At 47.2% G+C, this 26,619-nt stretch overlaps 1 protein-coding gene across 9 annotated transcripts in view; it reads left to right on the forward strand.

Annotated features, from left to right (window-relative positions):
• Positions 1-26,619, forward strand: part of GNAO1 (guanine nucleotide binding protein (G protein), alpha activating activity polypeptide O) — a 280,020-nt gene that overhangs the window by 1,535 nt on the left and 251,866 nt on the right. The gene's annotated exons all lie outside the window — the stretch shown is intronic.

A 26,619-nucleotide genomic window follows, 5' to 3' on the forward strand; every position in this document is an offset into this window, starting at 1 on the left:
GGAAGATCTCGCTGGGGGGGGGGTTGCATTCTCTGTGCCACCTTGCAGAGACCCGCGGGGGTGGTGGAAACCAACATCTGGAGCAGAGATTGCCAAGGGTCGGGAAGACAGATGGGGTGTAGGGAGGGGACTGGAGGGGGGAAGACACCTCCCCCCCACACGTTTGCTAACCACCGCTGGGCCAGGTGTGTGCTGTTCACGGCGGTGGTGCTGAAGTGGCTCTCCGCGGCCTCTCTTCCTCCCCCAAGGAAGCGGAGGGGAGGTGGGATCCCGCAAGGATGGGAGCAGTACCACCACCCCCTATAGATGGTGGTGGCAGTACCCCCTGCAAGCCGGGCCCGGCCGTGACACCCAGCCGCTGTCCGTGCCGTTTAACATCAGGATTTGGTCCTCCAGCCTGCTGTCTGGCGTTCTCCCTGCCGCCCCCTCCCCATTCCGGCGTTTGATCTCTTGACAGGGCCTGCTTGGGCTCGGCTGATGGCCACTGCCCTGTTTATCCGGGACCTGCCTGCAGTACAGATTGATAAAACGAGGCTGGCTTTCAATCGCCGCCTCCCCCATTCTAGATTTTAGGCCCCCCCCCCCCGTTTTAATTCAGTAAGAGAGCCTTTAGCTTCGGATCGCCTATTGCAAATTAAACTGGGTGCGTCGGTGGGGAGAAAGCGGCGGCGGGCTGCAGAAGGAGGGTTAGGGTGCATGCGTGTTTCTTTCCGTGTCAATTACACATGACCGGGCCGGAACCGTGTCAATTTCAAGGCACAGCCAGAGGCGTTGCTGATCTCCGTTCGGGAGCCATTTTTCTTCTGGGCGCCGTGATCGACCGTTTCTGTAATGCTTGGTGACGTTGATGGGGGGGGATCTCATGAGGTGTGTGCAAAAGGAGGAGGGAGGGTAGAGAGAGAAATGCGTGGGGCAGCTGTGGCGATACACAGGTGTTCCGTAGCCCTTTTGTACAAACACGCGGGCACGCGCGCGCGCACACCCTTAGAAGGGAGTTGCCGTGTGAATAAACAAGCTGTCCGTACAGGTTTTTACCTGGCCTCGAAAGACGGGCTGGTTGCAACCCCTGGGGAAGGGATGCGACCAGCAAGAGGCTATAGTCGAGCGTGTGCTTATGTGGCTCAGGGGTTCAAACGGCGTGGGGCGGGGGGAGGCTGGAATCCCGGGGCGTGCGCTGCTTTTGATTGAGAGAGGAGCTGTCCTTGATAATCCGGTGCGCGTGTAAGGAATCGGGACCGGCTTTGGTTTGCAAAAAAGGCAACAGCTATTTGCTCCTATTCAGACACTGAGAGAGAGCCTCTCCCGCCCAGTGGATGGCTCGCGCGTTGTCAAGGGAGAGAGGGTCGCTGATATTTTCGGGGAAGGGAGGGAATTATTATTTGCAAAACGGCAACGCCCCAGGAGCCTCATCTCTGCCCCCCCTCCTTGCATGGAACAGATTCCGTGCGTGTGATTGACGCCCCTCGCCCACCCACCCCCTTCGCCGAAGGTGTTAGGTAAAGGTTGGTTTCAGGCGCTGCGAGTGGTGGACAGCGCCCAGCAGCGACGCGGAAGAAGTGATTGGCTCTTGGGGAGATCGGCAAAGCTCGGCTCGGCTGTTGTCGGGTGCGGAGCTCGGCTCGTCTTCGGATGCTTTCCGTTGTGAAAGCTGGAGGCTTCGGCAAGAGCCGGAAAGGCTCGGCCCCGGTCGGCAATCCGATTATCCCTTCTTCAGCCTACGCACAAACACGTGTTTTGTTTTTTAAATGTATTTACATATGGCAGGGTGGTAATCCTTACTGAAAGCGGGGCCAAAAATCTAAATGAAGCACATTTCCTGAGCCTTTCAGCAACATCCCCATCCCCAACCCACAAGGGTGTTGTGAGGATAAAATAAATTATACATCTGGATGTATTCTGACCCATCTTGAATTCAGGTGAAAGCTACTGAAAAATTTAATAAGTTTAATATTGTAATCACACATAATCCTATACTGAGTTTTAACAGTGTTTCTGCATTCTCCAGTGAAGCACATGTAATTTAAAGCATGCATTGCATGATCAATAATTTAAAACCATTTATTTTTAAATGTTCAGGATACTCTGCCCTAACAACTCAGCGCGATAGATCATTTCATTATCCAAGCATTAAGAAATCCTCAATTGGTACTGAGAAGACACGCAAAGAGAAACAGTTGCTATAGGTGTTTTAGGGAGAAAAGATATTTATCTTTTAAAGAATTATGCATCTTAAACATTATGAACACACGAAACTGCCATTTATTTATTTATACCCTGCATTTCTCCCCAATGGGGATCCAAAGGGGCTTACAACATTGCTCTTCCCTCCTCCCTTCTTCTCCTGACAACAACAGCCCTGTGAGGTAGTGAAGCCCAAGAGGGAGCGACTGGCCCAGGTCAGCCAGGGAGCATCCATGACATAGTCAGGATTCCAACCTGGATTTCCCAGCTCCTCGTCCAACACACTAACCTCTATGCTGCACTGCCTCGTTACCAAGTCAGGCCATGGATCCGTCCAGTTAAGCAGCGTCTCCTCTGGCTGGCATTAGTTCTCTGAGGTAGATAGAGAAAGATATTTCCTTATCTCCTGGTACCCGAGATCTTTTTAACTGGAGGTGGCACAGATTGAATCTGAGAATTTCTGCATGCAGAACTGATTCTCAACCACTGAACTGAGTTGACAAGGTCTGAGAGTTGTGGTGTAATCCTAAAAAGAGTTGTACCCTTCCAAGTCCATTAAAATCAATGGGCATTAAAGGGTGTAACTCTGCTCAGGACTGCACTGATAATCCCCCCCCCCCCCAATCATGGTGGTTAGCATCCTTGGCAGTATTTTATTCCTCTGCCTAGATCTACACACTCGTACACACCCCTGTGCCACATCCAGGACGCTCAAAGAACGGGTCACAGGCTGCATGTGATGATTTCTTAGGAACATCCCTGCATCTAGCTGGCACATCGGTTGTACACACAGAGAGTGACTATTGTTATGAATGAGCAGACGTGCCAGGCATTGGCCCTAAAGACCCACAGCCTCCTTGCCTTTGAAAACTCAAAACAAACAGTGCAACTGTTTGTTGTGTGCTGACGTCGTAGCTGTATTTTTAACTTGTTGTTTAAAAGCCACTTGAGGAAATCTGTCATAAAAATACACTTTCCCCCCCCTTTTTGCACTTTAACTTTGCTGGTATCCAAGAGCAAAATAAAACAGAGGTCCAGCAGCACATTTCAAGACATTTTATTCCAGTGTGAGCTTTCATTAAGTCAGTGCTCACTTCTTCAGATGCAGTATTTTGAGCTGTCTTTTAAAAAACTTTGCCCCTGGCTTGGTGGGTAGGGCACAAGCCTTTGCATGCTTCTGTCTAGGCATCTCCAATTAAAGGATCTCAGAAAGACCCTTTCCTACCCGAGACCCTGGACAGCCGCTGCCAGTTAGTTGACCAATGGGCTGATATAAGGCAGCTTCAAATGTTCCTATGAACTCCCCCTTCCATCCTTCCATCTGCAGCCAGTGGTAAACTGGACCCTGTAGCCATCAGGGACTTGTGATTGACGCTTATCAATCAATCAATCTAATTTATTGCGGCAGGAGACAGTAAAACAGTACAATTCTCAGAGGTCATTTCGGGGGGAACGCAGTTCCCCCGGGTGAGGTGCAGGGGGGCGGGGCACATGACGAAGCCCCGCCCCCTGCTTCCGGCCACCCCGCTTCCAGCCCTCATTCAGCCAGGAGGAGGCAGGAGAAGAGGGAGGGTAAGTTGCTTCCTCCCCACCTTTCCTCACCCCTGCCTGCCTAAGGGCTAAATCTAGACAGAAGGGGTAGTATAAGATGGTCTCGTTCCTCCTGATAAAATCTGCAGAACAGGAGGACATAAGTAATTGATTCCACCATATTAGCCATGCATGGGCATATACGTTCATGCATTGGGACTCGAGTGAATTTACCTTGCAGTACAGCGGAAGGGAGTGCCTCAAAACGGGCTCTGGAAAAGGTCCATCTATAGGGTTGATTGACGCTTATGCTGTTCCCTAATCCCAGTGGAGCTCCGAGTCACACAGTGGAAAACCCAGAGTCTTGAGTGATCTGTAAATAATCTGCTAGGCAAAGCATTTTGTACCATGCCCTCCCTGGTTTTGAGGCACACGAGTGCCCCAGTATAATATCATTCAGAAAATGCTCAGAAGGAAGGCTTTACTTAGGCCCTTTCTAGCCCACCAGAACTAGTACTCCAAGCAATTTATGGCTATTAAAAAAAAGTTGAAATAATTTAACAGCAAGGGAGAGTCATGCAGAAGTAGGAAGTCATGCTCACAGCCATTGAACATCGTGATGCACTGATGGACCCAGATGCAAATCTGGGCCTTTGATGCATTGGTCTCATGCTCTTCCTCATCTGTGGCCTCAGGTTGTACATGACTAGACCTCTGCCGAGGGGTGTTGTTGTTAAAGTTATGGCTTGATACTGTTGACACCGAACCCAAGCAGATGCTCTATCACTGAGCTACAGCTCCTCCCCAATAAAACAATCCTGGTGAGTCACATGATGCTGCCTTGTACTGAATCAGACCCTTGGTCCATCAAAGTCAGTATCGTTTGCTTAGACTGGCAGCAGCTCTCCAGGGTCTCAGTCAGAGATCTTTCACATCGCCCACTGCCTAGTCCTTTATTAACTGGAGATGCTGAGGGTTCTACTTGGGACCTTCTGCATGCAAAGCAGAGACTCTTCCGCTGAGCCACAGCCCCTCCCTTCCTCCCTTGTAGAATGCCAAAGTGTTGGCATTCTTCAGTTATATCCACCCATTGATTTCGGATGAGCTTTATCTTGACTCCAGTGGAAGAGCACAGGGGTGAGAGATAAAGTAACTGAATGCCAGGGAGGTTATTTATTATCTTTGCTGCCCTTCTGGGAGAGAGGCAGGGTAGAATTGTTTCAATACTTTTCCTGTAAGGTAAAGTGTGCAGTCAAGCTGTGACTGGCTCATGGCGACCCCATGAAGGGCCACCTTGTGGTGTTTTCGAGGCAAGAGATGAGCAGAGGTGATCTGCTGTTTCCTTCCCACCGAGTCTTCCTTGGTGGCTGGCCCGTAGCCTAGTCTTTCTTCTGGGCCCCCTCCTTCCCAGGCCACCCCCAAAGTGCCCCAACTTGCCGTCTGCATTGTGCTTTGATTTAATTAGCTGGCGCCCCACCTGAAGCCCCCTCCCAAAAATTCCCTAGCTACGGGGCTGCTTGGTGGTCTCCCATCCAAGTTCCAACCATGCTTAGCTTCCAAGCTCTGGTGAGATCAGGCTAGTCTCAGCTCTGTGGGCTGCTGTACTTCTTTTGGTGGGGATGCACAAATTATATCAGTAGGAAATTGTTATTGTAATGAATAATACGAATTCATATTTGTATAGGGGGGATTCAGGTGAATAGATGCCTGGTGAAGAACTTGGCTTAACAGATTGGGCAGCGTTTCTCAGAGTCTCCATGAGAACCATGTTCCATTGGGAATGTCATTTTTAGGATCACACAACTACTAGTATGGAGACAGTTTGGTCTGGGCTCCTCTGGTTGCTGTTCCTGTTATTGTAGCATTCTATCACTGAGCACAGAGGAGGTGGCTGACGTGTGTTTGACTTGTACCACTGCTACCAGGTTCTCGTGATGTTCCTCTGGACCAAAACTGGTCTTCAGATAGATGATGATAAGAAGGGTTCTGACTGTAGCTTGTTTCTGACAATGCTAAGTTTCTGCCTAAGGGAAAACATTTTGTATGGCTATTCATAGTGAGAGCCTCTTCAGACGTTTGATTCCTGAGAATTCAGGTTTACCATCTCCTTGGCTTTCTGGTGACATTTGATTCAAAGCTTGCTGACCTATCTCCCCCCCCCCCTTATTTAATACCTTCATCAAGTTGTGTACCTATCAAAATGTGAAAGTTGATGTTACAAAAGCTGAATTAAAACTCTCAGTGCTGCCATCTGAAGCAGGTGCATTGACAATCCTACTCAGGTCTATTCAGTGGGACTGAATCCCTGGAAAGTGTTACTGCAGTTGCACTGCTGGGCAGCTGTTCTCCTCATGAATCTATGCTCAGTTGTGTCAGGAAACACATTCTTCACCAGTCATGCTCAAGGGCTGAAAATAGGTCCTGGGTGTTATCCGTGAGACTACAGAGATGTGTCAAGTTGTCCTGCATAGATGTTTTGTCCATCAGGTCTCCTATGTGAGTGAGTGAAAGTGGCAAAACGTGGGGTAGATCTGTGACCAAAGAGGACACAAGAAGTAGAATTTTGTTAAGACCAGAGTAGAAAGTGTGACCAGTAGAAAGTGGGATCAGGCAACGATGTTTCAGACCTCCCAATATAATATTTAAGGTTAATTCCATGTGCTGACATCCGCTTTAGGCAGATATGTTCTGCAGTGCTCTTTGTGAGTTGTGTAATACTAACAGAAAATGTGACCATTCGATGCTGTTTCATTTTGTTTGCTCAGAAAATGATTGAAGGCTCATGACCTAGATCTCATGCCAAAACTAAGTAGGTCTAGTCTGGTAAGCTAAGTGGATGGAAGGACAGGTAGGAACCATATGTAGGCCTTGCTGAGGTTGTCCAAGGAAGAACTGGGAAGAAGGATAAACAGTCAACAGAATGTAAATAGTTTTGGTCATTCATTCATTCATTCATTTATAATGTGGATAATGAGTACTCATGGCTCTGAGCAATGAACAACGATAATAAAAACATATATTCAAACAATACCAACCGTTTAAAAGCTGATTAAAACAATTCATAATTTACATTATTCAGATGGCATTAGTACCTCCAATTATGACTGTGTCCCCATCTCGTAGGGGGATGAGCCGGAGTGGGGGGAGTAGGAGGGAGGAAGTGCCAGCCAAGATGGTGCCCATCGCTATTCTCAACCAAAGGCCGGGTGGAACATCTCTGCCTTGCAAGCCCTGTGGAACTGCACAAGGTCCCACAGGGCACAGATGTCATTTGGCAGAGAGTTCCACCAGGCTGGGCCAGGACCAAAAAAGCCCTGGCCCTGGTTGAGGACAGCTGGATAGGACCACCAGTAAGTTGTTCTCAGCAGAGTGTAATGCTCTCCAGGGGACATACTGGAGGAGGCAGTCCTGCAGGTATGCCAGTATAGCCTACCTTTTGCTTATAATGTTCTCAGTTTTATTTAGACTTGGCAAAACGTATTTGTTTGTTTGTTTTGTGATCTGAGTGGAATGCCATCAGATGAAGGTTCCCAACATTGCATTGGCAAATACTGAGAGACTTGGAAGGGGGGCGGGTGCCTGGTGAAGGCAGAGTTTGGGAAGGATGTGATTGTGATGTTACTTCCTATTGATGGTCTAGGATCTGGCCCCAGTCTCTATGATCTTTATGGGAACTGGGGGGGGGGATTCTTTTGGCATTGCTGAGCAGAGACCATTTTTTTCTCCTGCTATTCAGTTCCTTGGAAATTGAGGCTGGAGGCTGGTAATTCCCCACCCCAGATGAGTAAATGAGAAGAGGCCTGTGTCAGACAGAATCTTCCATTTTTATGTATGTGGGAATTTAAAGTATGTGGATGAAGAAGAGGAAGGAATTTTTAAAGTGTTTTTAGATGTCCACAGAGTGCAGTTAAGATGGTGGAAAAGGTAATTCGGTAACCAGGGTATGTATGTTTATAGCAGGCCTTTTTTCCACAGTCCCATGACACTGATGCTGCATCCTGGCCTAAGACACAAGTTGATGCCATTTTGAAAGGCAGTCTCCTTCCCGATGCTTCTCTTGCTCCCAGGGCCAAGTGCTTCCGGGGACTCATCCCTCAACACTTTGGCACAATGACATAATCGCAGATACATGTTGAGGGGGACCATGGCTCAGTGGAAGAGCCCCTGCTTTGCATGCAGAAGGTCCCGGGTTCAATCCTCAGCATCTCCAGGTAAAAGCATCAAGGACCAGGTGATCTGAAAGACCTCTGCTTGAGTCCCTTGGGATTCATTGCCAGTTAGAATAGACTTTGTTAGAGCTGTTGTCTTAGTAGACCAGTGGCCTGACGCAATAGAAGGTAGCTTCATATATTTTGGCATTCAGGTGGACAAAAATTTCTATACTTGCGCTGGACGCTTTCTCTTCTGGTTGCCAGAATTGTATGATGGATGCTGGTGATTTGACAGCTGTGGTCCTCTGGCTGTGAAACAGGAAGTCTCTGTTTCAGATCTCACCTCTACCTTGGCCTCTGTAGGTGCCTTTAAACAAGCTACTGTCTCTCATTATGTAAAGGGACAAGGCCTTCAAAGTTAAATTGCAAATAAAATTACTAATAATCCTGAATCTGAGTGTTTTGTAAGCATGGCTACAGCCATAGTGGAGCCTACCCCACCTAAGACCTTAAAAAAAGATCTAGGGTCTTTATTAGGGTTGCCACATCTGCTATGATAGGAGAATTCCTGTCTGCAACTTGCTCTTCCTGCTGCTACTCTCCTGGGCAGTGGGAGAAAAACAAACAAAGAATCACTATTGGTACAATGGCAATACTACATTTCTGGAGAAAACTGGGAAGTGACATCACACTGCTCTAGGGATCTCTGGAAGCTCTGTGGGAAAACCATAGAGTTTCTGACAATTCCTAGAACAGTGTGACATCACTTCCTCTTTGTCCCTGCCAGGCCAACAACACCAAGCCATTACATGCACACCCAATTACTACAAGTAGCCAGCCTGGTCACCGTACTTATTGATGACAGTGACTGTCATCAAAATGTGAGTGCTTTCAGACAGGAACAAAACAGGAAGCACAGAGGCTGAAGCCCTCCCAAAATGATGACACTCAAAACTCTACCAGTCAGACTTGTTCTGTGTCCCTATAGTATCCCCTTTCCTTCCCAGGATTTTCAGAAACATTGTACGTAAGTTAACCAGAAAAATAATGCATTTAACTACGGAGACTGCAAGCAAGTGAACATGCTTCCAAAAAATAAGAGGCAATTTCAAGGACGTTTATGTTTATTTAAGGGAGATGTTCATTTGCAAAATTCTGAGAATATGAACAGATACTGTTCTTATCCAGCTAACAATTCAGCAGTGCTTGAATGCATAGAGACAGACACATGTGCTCAGCAGACAAGATATAAAAGATCTCCTCCCCCCCAATTTATTTCTTTAAAGCCCCACTTGGAAATGTGTCAGCTCCACCGAACTAGATAGACTGGTGACTGGTATGGATTTAAGAAAATGCGTTTACTGGAGATGCAGTCTTGACCGTGCATAGTTAACGGCATTGATTCCAATGGGTTTACACTGCAGTCATTCTGCATACAATCACACTGTCAGCCTTGCCGGCTTTTGCAGCAGCTATCAGCACTGAAGAAAACGTCCCTCTGTTTTGTATCAAAGGGATTGTGCCTTTGGCAGGGCTACCTGGCATGTGGGCCTTTTCTAATTGCTTCTAACAATAGCTGTCCAGTGAGTGGGACCGGGCACAGGAGTCATCGCACGTGATCTGCCACAGGCCTCTGCCCTCCCCGAATGTCACCCTTGCTGCAACTGCAGGCTTTTGTTTCGTAGGGCATGTGCAGTCTCAATGCTTACAGCCCGTTGACAAATAATCCTGTGCAAGGGTTGCTTTGAATTGCCTCCTGAGCCAGGGTTTTGCTGGCCTCCATATATATATCTATATATTTAAAGTACCTGGATTCAGCCACAGACAAGGTGAAGTGAGCTGTTAATAAATCTATACAGGGCTTGTTTGCTAAAGGAGAAAGCAATCCGGTCTGAAATTGCAGGCTGCAAGATTGTTGGCTGTGCTGCCAGCTAGTAGGAGATGAAAAGAAGCTGTCACTGGAGAGGGAAGGGAGTTGACCTTTAGTGCGCAGTGGTGCCTTCTGGAAGATACTGACCAGTAGCCATGGAGGCAAGAAGGGGGAAGGGATGAGCCTCAGTTTCTCACTCAGTCAAAATGCTACTTTGCTATCTTCTCCTGGCAACAGATGTGATTTTTTTTCCAGATATATGTGTGTGTGTGTGTGTGTGTGTGTGTGTGTGTGTGTGTATGTATCTCCGCTGTATATTTGAGCTGTTTTTCATCGACAGTCTTGATCTTATTTATTATGTATTTATTGTTCAATTCTATATTCCACCCTCCCCGCAAGTGGGCTCCGGGCGGATCACAACACGGTATCAGAAACATATGAAAAATTTCAGACATATAAAATATAGATATAAACAAGACAATTTAAAACAACATAAATTATTTTATTTGTTATTCAGATTTATATTGTCTTTTGATGTTGCCGAAATGCGTCTTTTAAATGTGTCGGGGTTCGGGTGGCTAGGTCCTCCCTGGCCATGACGGGAGGTGGGGGGGGGATAGGGTTGCCAGCTCCATATTGGGAAACTCCTGGAAATCTGGGTGCGGAGCCTGGCGAGGACAGGGACCTCAGTGAGGTACAATGCCATAGAGTCCGCCCTCCAAAGCATCCATTTTGTCCAGGGGAACTGATCTTCATAGCCCAGAGATAAGGTGTAATTCCAGGAGAGCCCCAGGTCCCACCTGGAGGCTGGCATCCCTAGTGGTAGTTGCTTTAAATGCGTATTCCCCTACTAGACAAAGAGGCTGGTAGGGGTCTAGAGTGAGGGTTTGGTACATCAGATGGGCTTCCTCTTTCTCTCTGGCTGGCACACACAAATGCCCCAGGGATCTGCAACCTTTTGAGTTGTGGTGGTGGAAAGTGCCATCAAGTTGCGGCCCTCTAGGGCAGAGGTGCCCAACTCATTTGTTACCTTGGCTGGATCTGACTAAATGTCTCTTTGTCAGGCCAGACCGTGTGTGCCATAAAACGTAATGCCAAGTACGGGAGCTGTAAACTTTATAAAAGACACCCAGTTAACGATATTATTTTTTACTCAAAATACAAACATGCTTTAAACATTAACCCTCTTAAAGTATTTCCTTAAAGTATCTCCCTGATGCCCACTCTCCCAATTCTACCCATTAGCACTGGGACAGTATGCAGGGACACAATGCACAGTCTCAGTCATCTGGCCATAAAGGAAATGACCAGTTGCTCATGAGCCCCGGATGGGCCGATTCCGGCCCGTGGACCGTATGTTTGACATCCTTGCTGTAGGGTTTTCAAGGCAAGAGATGTTCAGAGGTGGGTTCCCATTGCCTGCCTCTGCATAGCAACCCTGGACTTCCTTGGTGGTCTTCCATTTGAGTCCTAACTGGGGCCGACTCTGCTCAGCTTCTGGAATCTGATGAGATTGGGCAAGCCTGGGCCATCCAGGTCAGGGCCTTTTACAGCTAAGGAGCCAAAATTCAAAGCAAGAGATCAACAAAGAGCCAGCAGGATAACAAAGCCCATTTGCTTAATGCAAAATATACCTCTTAACATTATGGGAAATTGACATTTCTGCAGCCCAAACTCTTGATTGGTGTGAGTCCTTTATTAGGAAGTGGCATGCATGAGGTCTCACAAAAAGCAATAGATACACAGGAGCACCCTGTACAATTGTTTTCACACGCTGGCATACATCTGTGCGTGGCTTACGCTTGGATTTCTGCCAACTGTTCACCTCTTATCATTTCCCTTTCTGTAAAGCATCTGTAAGAAGCCCTTTAGTCCCATAAATATCTTTGCCCGATGCGAGTTATTCTAGTGTCCCACCTACTCTTCTAATATGCGTTAACATAATGTTTGATTTCCATTGAGGCACATGTGACTCTAGAGCAGTGGTCCTCACTCTGCAGCTTGTAGAGAGTCAGATCTGCAGTTTCCTTCAACCAAAAGAGACTTCCAACCAGGGTTCCCGCTAAGCTGAGTTAGTGTGAGCTACCTCACTGTTTTTTAGCCTCTGTCTCTCACATTTTTGCCTTGGCTCGGGAAGGACAGCTCCAGGGCAAACTAATGCATGCAGCAGCCAAATCGCTCGCTCACAACTTTCATGCCAGTAGCTCACAAAGTAGAATGTTTGCTCACAAGACTCCACAGCTTAGAGGAAACATTGCTTCCAACCCTGGCGTGAAGCAACCTGCCCCTCAGGGAGGCCTTCACCTTACCTGTTCTTCCAGTAACAACTGTTTCAAGGTGGGAACCACCTGTCAGCCACAAGCACCACTGGGCAATGGCCCTGTCCACTTACCTGGCCCATGTTTCAGGGGCATACTGGGGGACCACGGTCAGAAGATCCACATGAGGTATGTCCAAGAGCCTCATGTGGCTCCCAGGCCACTGAGTATCTGTGCTCCAGAGTCACAAGTTGCAAATCTCTGCCATAGACTGTGCACCGAAGTATTCATTCACCTGGCTGAGGCTCTTCATCCTGGAGTAGAGTAACAGGTGCACAAACAGCCCTTCCTTGCACACGTAAGGTAACCAGCAGCACAGATCCCCGGGGCAGACAGCTGTGCATCCATGGTTTTAATTTGCATTATTCCTTCCCCCTTTTTTTGAAAGGGAAAGAATTGCTTGAGGTGGGGCATTTGAGCATTCTTGTTCTGCATGCAGGTAGTAAGATTTTGCTGCAAGAAGGTGGTTTACACTTGCGTGAAGTGTAGTCATGGTTGTTTTGACTCACTTGATGAGAAGGTTTTAGGAGGGGAGGGGGAAATGTTTGTCAAATGCAGCATCCAGTGGGGATATCTCAGATCTGGTTCCTGGGCAATTAAGAGTGCAGCAAAAGGAGTGGAAATAGAAGCCTGACACCAGCAAGAGCCAGGCTTCCAGCTGCTCGACTCAGTGAGCAATCCTGAATTTCCCATAAGGATCCAAAAATGTCACCTGACTCATGGGTGTAAATCGCCGCCTTTGGCTGATGCAGTTTGTCTCCTGGGTTTTGCCAAACCAGAGTGAAGTAGGATCATGCGGGATCAGGCTATCCGTCCTTCTGGCTCCACCCTGTCGACTTTTTGGGGTCTCAGGCAGAGCAAGGTCTTCCCTACTACCTGAAACCTTTTAACAGTAGATGCCAGGGGGACCTCCTGCAAGTTTGCAGCAGGAAATAACTAATTTGCTTGTCATGCTTGGGGAAGGAGGGATAGTGTGGACTCACTTCAGGGTTTTCTCTGGCTAAAATAAAATGAGCACCTAATGCATATTCTGCCCGTTTCCCTATTTACTAGAGACCGTAGCTGTCTGAAGCTGTTACGAGGTATGTTGAGATCAGTGCTTGTAGAGGGGCAGTGGGTACCTGTGGATGTTCACCAGCTTGTGAGCATGGCGTCCACATGTGTAGGAAGCATACCTGCATAGGAACCCTCCCCGTGATGCAGATCATTCGGAAAAGCAGCATTCCCGTTCATGGGGAGGGGGCCTGTGCCTGCAGACTCCACGCTCATGGGCTAGGGTTGCCCACCTCCGGGTGGTGGGAGGAGATCTCCTGGGATGACAACTGATCTCCAGGCAACGGAGATCAGTTCAGCTGGAGAAAACGGCCACTTTGGAAGGTGGACTCTATGGAATGATCCCTCACTGAAGTCCCGCCCCCCTCCAAACCCCGCCCTCCTGGCTTCACCCCCACAATCTCCAGGTCTTTCCCAACCCAGAGCTAACCCTATCACAAGTGGACCACTGCGCATAGGTGGAGGGGGCAGCATAAACACACTGATTTCAAAATGTGAGCTTTCGTGTATTTTTTATTTATGCTCTGTCCCCCCGTCCCCTGCCGCCGCTGCCCAATTGGGACCCAAGGCAGCTAACAACATCTCTCTTCCCTCTTCCATGTTATCCTCACAACAACCACCCTGTGCGGTAGATTAGGGCGAGAGAATGGGCCACGATCACTCAGCAAGCTTCCTTGTTTGGGGGTGGGGCATGCAAGCCCGATTCTCCCAGATCCTAGTTTGACACTGATGCAGAAGGTAATGAGATCAGAAGACAGGAAAAGGGATGGCTGGGGTACAGATGGCTATATAGCCTTGCTGCTGAATGGTGTTCATTTTTCTTGAACAAAAGCAGGGAATAATGAAGGGGGGGGGGAGTATCCTTTAGCATGACTGATGCCATTTTATAATGCTGCTTGCCCTGCTCTCTTAGGAGTGAACTCCTGTACCCAGGAGCTGGCGGAAAAGCCGGAAGCTTCAGAAGCAATTTCAGCCAGCACCTCTCAGTAGATAAAGGCCCCAAGAAAAATATTCTTATGCATTCGCAGTACATGACTAGCTACGCTGGCAGGCTTCTGCAGATGATTGGCTGTATTGAGTTGCCATGCTCTATAACTGGTGGAACGAGGATGATGTAAAGGTGACATCAACTGAAGTATAAATGTAAGGTATGATGGAGAAGAAGTTAGAAGAATGCTTTTGCAGCTCGTGTAGTTAGGAAAGATTCTTTGACTATGGCACAATAAAGGTGTCTTTGAAATTTTTCACTGCCTTAGTGTGACTGTTGGATAAAGAACCCCTCGTTCAGGACTAGGGTTCCCAGACCCCCGGTCCAGGCAGGGTTTCCCCTGATTTTCAGGGCTTCTGCCTGCTGCCAGCCAGCTGGGCAAAGGGGGAAGCCCCGCCCCTGAACAGCAACGTCACACGATGACGTCCCCAACACGATGACATGCAAAAGTGCCATCTGTGCGTTGGCGACATTGCACGGCAATGCTCTGCTTTTTGGGCACAACTCTATAGGCTGAGCCCATTTTTACCAAAGAATTTGCCCAAAAAGCAGAGTGCTGCCCCGGACATCACCGACGCAATCGCATCACTTCTGCATGACGCCATCGCGTCAGGGACATCCCTGCCCACTCCTGAACCACCCCCCAAATATCCCTGCTGGTGCAACAACCGCACCTGGCAACCCTATTTGGGACCCAAATATTTCACCATCGGCACTAATCACTACACCACACTGCCTGTCATGTGAGCTGCAAAGGGCTAGTCGCTTTATTGTCCCTGGTAAATCACTGTTCCTATTTGGCCTTTTGGAGGAAGAATTTGGGTGGGCCTTTTAAAAATATTTCTCATACCAACAACATGTGTGTAGAGCAGTTCCTTAGATTTCCGACCCCTTAAGAAGGGAAGTCTCCAAATGGGGAAGGGGGGCAGATGGATCTTAACTCTAAGGTACAGACAGTGAAAGGACTGCACATAGAACCCCCCCCTTCCAATGCCCATGCACTATATTCTCTTCTCTCTCCTTCTAACAATGTCGCTGCATGTGTTTTGAGTTACAGCAACTCTATAATAAGTGTAACTAGATCTGTTGTGAGATTAAACATCCTATTCAGCCATCTTCATTTTGAAACAAGAGACTGTTACTGTCAGTTTAGCGACCTACCTTGCTTCAGCAACCCAATGCCAGACATCCTATTGCAAGACACGTGCAAACATGATCCTGCAAAGAGAGTTCATATCATAAGAACATCAGAGGTGCCCTGCCAGGTCAAGCCAGTGGTCTCTCTAGTCATGCATCCTGTTTCAAACAGTGACCAACCAGTTGTCCTGGAGGGCCAACTAAGAGGGCGCAGAGACAAAGTCCTTCCTCTGATGGCGACAGCCATTGTAAGGAAGTATTTTCAGAGGGTAGCCATGTTGGTCTGCCGTTGAGTCCGGTAGCATCTTACAGACCAACAGGATTTTAAGGGTATAACTTTTTTGACTTTTGAGAGTCAAAGTTCCCTCAAGGAAAGGCATTTTGCTTATCAATGGCAGCCACAACAGCTGTAACCCAGTTGCAGAAATCTTAGGTGAATAATCATCTGAGTTTTAGTCAGGGCTATTTTTGGGCAGGAGCGCACAGGAACGGCGTTCCGGCTGCCTTCAGAGTTGGCCACGCCCACTACAGCCGAAGCCTCTGCATGTGTAGCTACAGAGGGAAGGCCTGGAGAGCGACCCCCCCTGGCGACTCCGAGACAGGCAGGCCAGGGAAGGCCCTGGAAGGATCGGGAGGCATTTAAATGCCTCCCCATGCCTACCCTGGCCTGTCAAAAGGCTGGCTTGCCTGGGCTCCCCGCAGCCACGGGGCGCCTGGGCAAGCCAAGGGAAGGCATGGGGTGTGGCCTAATATGCTAATGAGCTGCAATGTTGGGGTGTGGCTTACTATGTTGATGAGTTTCTGCTGTTGGGTGTGGCCTATTATGCTAATTTGTTCCTGCTGGGCTTTTTCTACAAAAAAATCCCTGGTTTTAGTCAACTCATACACTTGCATATGAGTGAAAACAACTGTTCTGAAGCAAATCCCCTCTCCTAATTTGTTTTTAGATGATGCATGTGTTACAGTAAGTACCATCTTAGAAGAAACATTCTCTCTTACCCAGGAAGGAATGGCTCCTCTAAGATGGTGTTGGCTGTGACATGGGTGGGCATTGTCTGAGATGAGGCATTCCCCTTCTCTCTCACACACAAGAGGGAATCCCTCATCTAAGATGTATCTGATGAAGGGGGATTTGATTCTTGAAAGTTTGTACCCTGAAAATCTTGTTGGTCTCAAAGGTGTTACCGGTCTTGAATCTAATTGTAAGGAGGGATATGTTACATTTTAGTAAGTGGAGCTCACTCCCTGGTAAGGGTTCTTAGGAGTGCAGCAATTGTCTTTTAACACTGCTATTCAGAGGTTTACTACCCCTGGACTAGCTGGCTATAGCAGAAAACCTCTCCTCCCTGGTTCACCAGTGTTACGTGATGCCGCGGGGCTGCCAATCTCCAGGTGGGGCCTGGAGTTCTCCCAGAATTACAACAGATCTCCAGACACCAGAAATCAGTTCCTCTGGAGGAAATGGCAGCTGCAAAGAGTAGTCTCTATGGAATCACAAACCTGCTGACGTTTCTTCTCTCCCCAAACCCTTCCCTTGCCAGGTTCCATCCTCAGATCTCCAGGGATTTCCCAACCCAGAGTTGACAACCCTACTGTTGCAGCAGCAGGAGAAATTTTGGGGGGGAAGTGATGTTGTGTCACCTTCAGTCATGTAACCAAGCCACATCATGTGTCATGGTGGCAATCTAGGAATACCTCCAAACTCCATGCCAGGCGATGCCTGTCCCTAAGCTCTTGGGGTTTGCCAGTCATCTGGCAACCCTGCTCTGGAGTCAGATGGAGGTTCCTGTTAGTCATCTTTGCTACTAGCCATTAATGGATGTCTCCTCCATGAATCTGTCTCATCCCCAATTCAAGAATGTGCAGGGAGTAGGTCAGGTCATGGTTCTATCAATAGGGGTTGTGAGAGTATAATGGAGGTCTTCTTCCCTGTACATGGGCTGCCTGTGCGTGTGTGTGTATAGATGTTTGTACACGCCTCTGCCTCCTGTGGCATCCGTTTTATATTGTGCCCACCACCCTGTTTCAGAATTCCAGAGGTGTCTGCAGGCTCAAAAAGATTGGGGACCCCGATTTATCTCAAACAACAGAAAAGTATCCAAGCTTCAGTTTGTTGTCATTTATTTTTTACTTCCCGGGATTCTGAAAAACGTTCTCAACATCTCCAGCAATGACTCGACTCCCGTTTTCAGTTGGAAGCTAACTGTTTGCTCTTGAATCCAATTAAGTTAGTAGGATCCATACGTTATAAGACCTTTAGCACTGGGGCAATGGGCCAGACAGGAAAAGATGCTGAAGTGGTACGCGAACATTTTCCCGAGTCATCCTGCATTTGATTGCAACTCCGTTCTGATTGATTATGGGGCCAGACTTAAGAGATCCCTCTGCTCAAATGAGAAACTTTGACTTAATGAAGCAGAGGGCTCCTAGGGTAGCAGAACCTTGTCCCGTCTCCCCACAGTTTAGGTACAAGGTAAATTTATAGCTTCCTCTTTTCCAGCTCAGCAGAAAACCCAAAGTGCTGTATCAACTTGGTAATTTCAGGGTAGCTGCTGCCTGGCCAGCTTTTAAATGGGAATCTCAATTCTGCTAAGCGTGTAGATTTATAATGTATTCGGACTGAATCAGGCATTCAAGTTGACAAACCTTGGGCATTATTTCAGGTGTTTGTGCGCAGGCTGTGAGTGCCAGATGCCAAATCTCAAATACTGTCACAGTTTATATCCATTGGTTGTAAATGTTCTACCTTTAGGGAACCCTTTTGCAAATCAGTATGTCAGCTTAGGGGCCCCTGGACATCTGGCATGAAACCCATGTGTTGCAGATTATGAGACACATTCTGGGGTGCACGGTCCATCCATGAGGATTGTGTTCCTACCCTTTTTGGAATGACCTAGGTAGAATGCATCCAAGACAGTGCAATTAGAACTAGAAATGGTAAATGGGGTCCTGACATGGATGGCCCATGGGGTTGCCAACCTCCAGATGGTGCCTGGAGATCCTCTGTTGTTGCAACTGATCTCCAGGTCCCAGAGATCAGTTCACCAAGAGAAAATGGCCTCTTTGGAAGGTGGACTCTATGGCATTATACCCCCCCCACACACACACACTAAGGTCCTCCCCTTCCCAGGCTCCACCCCCAAAGTCTCCACATATTTCCCAACCCAGAGCTGGCAACTACTGGCCCAGCCTAGTCAGACTCCTCAGATCTCAAAAGCTAAGCAGGGACCACCAAGGAAGTTGAGTGTTGCTCTGCACAGGAAGGCAATGGGCAGCCATCTCTGTTCATCTCTTGCCTCAGACGCTCTACAGCAGCTGCCATGGTGCCCACCAACACCTTTCTGGGTGCCCACCAAGAGTGTTTGGAAAGTGGGTGGAGCCAGGTGGGGCTTTTGCACAGCAAGGCTTCTGACTGGCCATTGGAGATTGGACTAGCCATGCAGATTTTTCAAAAGGTTGCTTTGGCTGCCGGCTGCCAACACAGCACAAGGATCTTCACGGTGTGTTTGAAGGTAAGCTGCAGCAGCAAAATAGCTAGAAGAAAAAGAAGAGATTGGATTTATACCCCGCCCTTCACTACCCAAAGGTGTCTCAGAGCGGCTTACAAGCTCCTTCCCCTTCCCCTCCCCACAACAGACACCCTGTGAGGTAGGTGGGGCTGAGAGAGCTCTGACAGAAACTGCTCTTTTTCAAGAACAGCTGTTATCAGAACTACGGCTTGCCCAAGGTCATCCAGCAGGTGCAAGTGGAGGAGTGGGGAATCAAACCCGGTTCTCCCAGATTAACCACTACACCAAACTGGCTCTCAAACTAGCTCAGCCTCCTGTGGCAACCATTTTTGGCAGCCATTTTGTGGCTGCAACCACCACGCTGTGTCAGAGTTCCAAAGGCACCTGCAAGCTCCAAAAGGTTGCGAACACCCCTATCCTGCGTCATTGCCATAAATTGTCTGAGATTTGATGGCGCCTTCCTTCAGCAACAGCAAATGGAGATGGTTCAGCTATTGGTGAACTTTTTATCTAGGGTCCCTTAGAAAAAAGGGGCAACCCCTTTGGATCTTCAGGAAGTGCCTATTTAGAAACGGGAGAATGCTTGTCTGGGGCCTCCCACATTTTGTGGTTGCCTTCCCATGGCAGCCACTCTCTGATTGCCCACCCCCCATCTCCCATGGCAACCATTTTGTGGTGGCACCCACTAACGTTACTCAAAATCCCTGTGGAACCCTTTGAATCCTACCATTACACCAGGTACTGTAAGCTGTTCGGATCAGCAAAAAATTTCCCTTACCTTCTTTCCCGGTTCATCCAACTGATCCAGATAATTAAGAGTTGGGTTGGCAACAGGAGTTCTAGAGCCAGATGGCAGGAGAGTTTTCTGGGCTAGAATCTTTCTTTGGAAACTGATTAATGGCAAATGTTGGAAAGGCAGCAAACTGGAATTATTGAACTTTTAATGAGCCCCAAAAGTGGCAGATGCTACAAGTGGACAGCTGTGTGGACATGATCCATGGTAGACGGGTTCTACAACCACCTGCACTTCCTCCTTGGGTGAAGATGGCAAAGCAGCTCACTGGTATAGTGTTTATCTTGCAGTCTAGCAAGAAAGCACTGTACACAGGGTTGCCGTAGTTACCTGGCAAGCATGTCAACTTCTCCTTGATAATTATTAGATATGACATATTAAATGCAGAAACAATGACTTGTTATATGAACAAGTTCAGGCACCACCCTCCCTCCCCCCACCATAAGCATGTAATCATGGTTTGTCTGTTACAGAAGAAGGTTTTGAGTTGACCCACCAAAATGGATAATATTGATTGCCCAACTTGACATATTACATTTTTTTAAAATGAGTCCATCTGGCTAGGCATCCCATTCCTCTATAGTAGCTGAGCAAAAAGGGAAATTGACAAGCAGGGCATGATGGAAATAGAATTTCCTGTTCATGATGGCCACTTCTGATGGCCAAAGGAATGCCTTCTATCCCACCAGAAGTATCTTTGTTGGCCAACCCTGCTAAAAGTAATTTGAAATAAACCTACCCTCTGCATATTTACAAAATTCCTTTTTTGCTAGTGGCAATCCTATGACAATGACTTCCACAGATAATTTATCTGTTGTTGTTTTTTAAATTTTGCTTTTGCATATAATCATCTGTCTATATAAATATCTATGGAAGGTGTCCAATGTTGGTATTTTCCCCTCCATTCCATTCATGACTTTATAAATGTCAACTATCCATACATGTATTTCTGTTTTTTTCCCCATAAGGATTCACTTGCTTAAGGCATATGATTTTACCCACACACACACACAATTCCTTCTCTCTTTCTATTGCATCCCTTGTAACCAGGGCTTTTTTGTAGAAAAAGCCCAGCAGGGATTAATTAGCATATTAGGCCACATCCCGGTGGTGCAGCTGATTAGCATATTAGGCCACACCCCCATGCCTTCCCTTGGCTTGCCCAAGCAAGCCCCCCCATGAAGGGAAGGGAAGGCACTTTAAACAGGCCGGGGAAGGCACGGGGAGGCATTTAATCACCGAGGGGAGTTGCTCTCCAGGCCTTCACTCTAGCCACGCACAGAGAGGTTTTGGTTGTAGTGGGCGTGGCCAACTCTGAAGCCAGCCGGAACTCCGTTCCTGTGCGTTCCTGCCCAAAAATAGCCCTGCTTGTAACATTGAAATGGTCTTGTAGATATACCCTTCCAACAAGTCATAGAAGAACAAAGGGGGGGGGGCAGGGGATGGAAAGGCAGCGGCAGCCTTGAAGGTTCTTTGGGCACTTGTTAAGAGCAGAAAGTGGAGTGACTGGCGTAGTAGAAAGGGCTGAATTGTAATTGTTAGGTTGTCATCTGACCAGAAACAAATATGCCCAGTCTGATCCTGTGCGTATTAATATTAGCTCAATCTGCAAAACTCTGGAGGCAGATCTTCTCACAGCAGTGCCACAAACCTGATACTATCTACCCATTAATCTGCCTGGAAAGGTGGGTCGAAACATTGTTGGGCTTTCAGATGGTGAAAAGGTCACGTGTATATTTCACACTGCACTTTTGTTTGTTCCAGGACTTACCATGTTAAGAATTTATCTTTCTCCATTCATCTTCTTGGTTCGTTTCAGACGAGTCATCGTAATCCGAGACAGCCGTGGAGGCTTGCATCTGATAAAACCCGAGAAGCCACAGAAGAGGTATATTTTTGTAGCCAGGTAAAAAGCAGCAGTGTCGCTGGCTATTAATAATTCAAGGGGTCTTTTCTATCAGATTTAAGAATACTTCCTTTCCTGTTCTAAAACTCCTTGGACCAGATTCACATGTACAAACCAGCCACTTTTGCTTCTCCTGGTATCTCTAGGTAAGGGACTGTGTGGAAGAATGTCACGGGAGAGCCAGCTGTTTTTTAACTGGTTGCCATCTCTTCTTCTTCAGTTTCAGTGAGCGGGAAGTATTGTGAGATGTACCACAGCAAGTTATGCAGTGGTTCACATGTTACATTTCCACACATTTACGATCCTTTACTTTGGGACATTCAGGAGTGGACATATGGAAAAGAAAAACAACTGGGTTAACTGTATGAATCTGGCCCCCACAACATTGTAGTTGTTGGTGTGTGAAAAAGAGGAAGGGAAACATCTTAATCTGGTAAACCCACTGAATAATGAATGCCCAGTAACATTTCTGGCTTTCATCAAGTACAAAAATATACCTCCTCCATAGCCTCTCTGGTTTTATCAGTTGCTGCAGCTGGCTGTGTCTTCTTATTGCAACAACTTCTCTGAAGTAGATCAAGAACATTGCAACACCGTTAAGTTGGGAACGGTGAATTCTGAACAGAAGCATCTTTAGCCTTGGGAGAAGTGAAACTGAAATCCGATGGGGAAAATCCCGTTTGGGGTCAACAAACTGGAATTTGTTGTTCCGTTTTAGATCTGTTTTGTCACCCCTAAGAAAGTACAGTGCAGGGGCTTGGCTTGGATCTGACCTGTGGCACTGAGGGGCGTGGTGTTCAGTTACCCCCGTGTTGTGACTGGGAGTGAGCTGGACCCCTGTGTTGCATTGGAGTTCTCCTCGTGGTGGTGTCCCAGCAGTCACCTGGGTGGCTTGGCTGAAGGACCACTTCTACTCTTTGAGGGGATGATATGAGGATCTTGGAAGTCACTGATGAGTAACATCTGGGGTGTGTTTCTTCTGGAACATCAAGATTCTTCTCTAGGGCATAAAAGATTCAAATTCAAGGTTGTTCTCTGGAGTATTATCGGGCAAATGTTTTGAGTAGTGCTGTTTTTAAATTAAAGCAATTTGGCAATACTGTGCTACAATACAAATTGCTGTTTAATGGCTTTATCTGTGTGCTACAATTTCTGTTTGTTTTATGCTAGTTTAAGTCTCCAAAGAATGCAGGTAATTGTATTTGGTGAAGTCGGCTGGGAATTCCTGGCTTGAGTTCCCTCGCCTTCCTCACAGAATTACATTTCCTAAGGTGACCCTTGGAAGAAGGCATGATTGTTAAACCAATTTAATTAGGTAGTGTGACTTTCTCCACCAAGCTTTATTTGTTGTTTGTTTGCGTCAGGGGTCATTTCGTAGATAAAGAGCTAGGGGAACTCATTAGCATATGCCACACCCCCTGACATCAGGGGCCCGGCGGTGGACCTGCAAGGCCAGCGGGAGTTCGAAGAGGCAGGCAGGGGTGGGGAGAGGCAGGGAGGAAGCAACTTACCCTCCCTCTTCTCCTGCCGCCTCCTGGCTGAATGAGGGCTGGAAGCGGGGCGGCCGGAAGCAGGGGGCAGGGCTTCGTCATGTGCCCCGCCCCCTGCACCTCACCCGGGGGGACTGCGTTCCCCCGCGTTCCCCCCCGAAATGACCTCTGGTTTGCGTAAGTATTTATACCCTTCTTTTTTCCCCTAGAGAGACACAAATGTTGAACTGACATAGTTCACGTAGCTCTGGTATCTGGTTCATTGTGGGAAGGGGAGCTTTACCTAGGTCCATTTATACAAGCAGCAGATTCAAAATGGTGGCCAGTACTTCAGGTTGTACTGCAGACCGAGGTTGTGATTGCTGTGCAGGCCTGAATACCTCCATGCAAAAATGGACCGTCTTTCTACATAAAAAGAACGACGTACTGCTTAGAGGGTTTGGTTCAAGTTTTCTTCTTGCCATGCTAGTTTTACTGTGTGGGTGGGTGGGTGGGTAGGATTTTTTTTTAAATTATTTTTTTGTTTTTTTTAATCTGTTACATTGAGTATTTATAGTTTTTTACATTTTCTCCCCTTTCCTCCCTCCCTCCCTCCCTCCCTCTCTCTCTCCCTCCCTCCCTCTCTTTTAGTCATAGTCTTTTCCCCCCAGCACAGAATCTTAATCTTCCACTGAATGTCCTTCCTTCTTTCTTTCAGCATCCAGTCTAAGTAGATCTTCCATCTGGTCTTAATTTCTGTGGATTTTTCTTCCCATGTTATTCCCTTGTTGATTGATTCCACAATGTCTGACTGTATAAAATCAAACAAATCGTTGTGCCAGATTCCTATTGTCCATTTACTTTTGTCTTTCCAACCCAGAGTGATAACTGCCTTTCCCACCAGTATCATAGCCTTAACTAGATTTTGAGTTTTCTTATCCAATAACAGGCTTCCTATTGTGCTTAACAGCATTAGGTTAAAGTCTATAGGTGATGTTACATTGCATACTTCCTAATGATTTCAGTAATTTCCCTCCAAAAGGTCTTTACTTCTGCACATTCCCACCACATGTGTGCATGCCAGCCTTTAGACTGTTTACAATGCCAACACAAAGAACGCATTCTGGGTGGGGGGGATTTATCTGATGGAATAACATTCAAAGGTGCAGCCCTCCACCACTATAAACGACTGGCAGCCCCAGTATATTTTACCTTTTTGTTCTGTGGATTGTATAAACTCGCCCTGGTTGGTGGGGTTTTGTTCAGTTGCGTTTAATCTTCTGAGTCCTTTGAAATATTTCTCCAGGAATGACTAAATAGGGATTGTTTGGCTGTCCCAGCTTTCAAATCTGAATCCAGATTTTAAAAAGCCCTTTCATGCTTCTCTTGTGAGATATGGACACAGAGTTTACTTTAATTTATTTGCAGACATTTCCCCTTGCCCCCCAGTATCAGAGATATCATCCTTTCCCCTGGTTTCACTGTACAGAGTTACATATTTTTTAGAAATGTTCCGTGGGGATCCAAAGTAGCTTACAGCATTGCTCTCCCTTCCTTTGTGTTACCCTTACAAGAACAACCCTGTGAGGTAAGTTAGGCAGAGAGAGTTCGAATCTCTGTGAGAGGGGGTGGATGATGAAGGAAATGGGGAGTCTCTGTGTTCTTCATTTCTTTATCTTGTTGTGGTGGTAAATTCATAATTGATGCTCTTTTACTGGGTGATGAATTATTTTATACCTTTTGCAATTTTGATAAAACAAACTGGATGCTGAGAAATGGCTTTCTGCAATTGTTTAATAAGATGCAATTTTGAAAATCTTTAAAGAGCTGCCTCTTCCCACGCAGATGCGCAAAGGATTGTGTGGCTGTTTACAAATGAAACACAGTGGTAGACACCAGCGGGGCTCCCTCTCCCCCGCCCCAGGCAGCCTTTCCCTGTTGTTTGGCATTTGTTCTTACTTGCACTTTTCAAAATTTCTCTGTGCAAAATGCACACAGCCTTTGTACTAGGGCTGCCAACTCTGGGATAGGAAATTCCTGGAGATCCTAGGGATGGTGGGGTTTGGAGAAGAGAGGGACCTCAGTGGGGTACAGTCCCATAGTGTACACCCTTCCAAAGCAGCCGCTTTCTCCAGGGAACTGATCTCTGCAGTCTGGAGATATAATTCTGGGTGACCTCTAGGCCCCACTGGCAGGTTGGCCACCCTATTTTGTGTGCCTTGGTGTTAGATTCCAAAGATCCAGCTGTAGGAGTGCAAGTGATTTACGCCCAGGTGCCAGGGTTCTCATTCCCACCCCCCAGACACACATGTTGGCAGCTCCCTCTGAAAAACAACTCTGTAGCAAGAGGGAATGATATGGACTACCTTGCCCTGCTGTATGGTAGGACTATCCCTGATCTGTTACTGTGTACAGTTCTGTTTCTAGAGGGAGGCCTTGTCAAGGTGAATCTGGTTAACCAAAGCCCACATATTCCCAGATAATAACAACTTTGGTGAGTCATCTGTAAGACCCCTAATGTGTATAGCATTAGAAAATCCATGTTCTGCCTGTTTTGATACGTAGGGTTGGGCACAGTGGTAGAGTATCTCTTTGCAGGTAGAGCATCTCTTTGTCCAGTGGTAGAGCATCTCTTTGCCCATGGTTCGATCTTCATTACTTTCATTTAAAAAGATCTGGTAGTCAGTGATGTGAAAGACTTCTGCTTGAGTCTCTGGAGAGTCAGTAGCCCCATTTACATGTCACAGTGAATGCATGTACATCCTGCATGTACGTGCATGCATCTGTTTGTAAGAAGGCACTAACATGCGTTCACATATGAATCTGGGGACCAGTACCTGGCATTGCTTGCCAACTCTGAGTTGGGACATTCCTGAGGATTTGGAGGTGGAGCCAGGGGGTGAGTTGGGTTTTTGGAAGGAAGGGCCCTCAGCAGGGAATGATGACGTAGAGTCTACACTCCAAAGCAGCCATTTTTTCCAGGGGAAATTATCTTTGTCATCTCTGGAGATCAGTTGTAATTCTGGGAGATGTCCAGGGCCCCCATAGGGTTTAACCACCTTAGTAGCTGGATGACTATGGATGAATATGTGGTTTCAATCAGCTGTACATGTGTTGAATGTACCACTGAGTAATCCCGGTATAAAGAATGCTAGTATAAAGAAAAATCCACTGTACACAGATTATGTGTACATTCACTATAATTTGTAAACAGGGCTACTGCTAGTCAAGATAGAGACTACTGACTTTGATAGACCATGGGTCTGACTAAGAAGAAGGTAAGTTTGTGTGTTTATAATAAGTGGCTTTACCCTCTGTGTGTTCATTGCCTGGAGCAGATTCAAAGGGAGCTTTCTGTTATCCGAGACTTAAAGCAAAACTTCCTTAAGGATCAGTCTTCAAGCCTCATGGAGCAATCAGTGGTGTTGGCTTGGTGGTTTTCTAAATGTAGAAGGTGCCCAAGACCTCGTAATGTCTGTGGCTGTTGCTCGCCAGAATCAACTGAATGAATGATGCGTGGGTGAACAGAGAAGTGAGTGGAGGAAATGGCCTTGGAGGAAAGGCAGTTACAGAGATGCGCAGGGAAATGCAATTAAACCAAAAGTGTGAAAATAAGTCCAAACCAGCAACGGCTCTCTGCCCAAGGCTACCATTGACTGTGGAAAGAACTGAGAGCTACAACAGGCCTTGCATGGAAGGTGGTGTGGAACAGAG

Source organism: Gekko japonicus, unplaced genomic scaffold (assembly GCF_001447785.1).
Source record: "Gekko japonicus isolate JY-2015 unplaced genomic scaffold, Gekko_japonicus_V1.1 scaffold674, whole genome shotgun sequence".
Lineage (NCBI taxonomy): Eukaryota > Metazoa > Chordata > Lepidosauria > Squamata > Gekkonidae > Gekko > Gekko japonicus.